Consider the following 338-nt stretch of genomic DNA (forward strand, 5'->3'; position numbering starts at 1 on the left):
TTATGTATCACCCGAACAAAATCAATTGAGGACTTCATTATCAAATTCAAATGTCAGCAGTCAAAAGTAAAGACCGTTATCAAAACGAAGATGCTCTTCACCTTCTATGAGCCTACCCCATGATGAGGTCACACTACCAGCAAGAATCACATACATAATCAAATCAACGATGACATCAAAATAACAAACTAAAGAAGATATGAGCAACACAACACCTCAATAATATTTGTACGTGTTCCCCAGAATCACAAGATTCATTCCCCCAGATTCTGACAATGGCAAGAAATCTGATGTCCTGTGGAAGAACTTACAAATTAACTAAATAACTCATTCTGGCA

General features: G+C 36.7%; 1 long non-coding RNA gene across 1 annotated transcript; it reads right to left on the reverse strand.

The window, feature by feature from the left end:
- Positions 1 to 17: 17 nt before the first annotated feature.
- Positions 18 to 332, reverse strand: LOC109132035. Its single transcript, XR_002037336.1, has 2 exons — positions 216 to 332; positions 18 to 133 (listed from the first exon to the last, which is right to left on the reverse strand). It is a non-coding gene; the product is annotated as an uncharacterized LOC109132035 (long non-coding RNA).
- Positions 333 to 338: the final 6 nt, after the last annotated feature.

Source organism: Camelina sativa, unplaced genomic scaffold (assembly GCF_000633955.1).
Source record: "Camelina sativa cultivar DH55 unplaced genomic scaffold, Cs unpScaffold13760, whole genome shotgun sequence".
In the NCBI taxonomy this organism is placed as follows: Eukaryota; Viridiplantae; Streptophyta; class Magnoliopsida; order Brassicales; family Brassicaceae; genus Camelina; species Camelina sativa.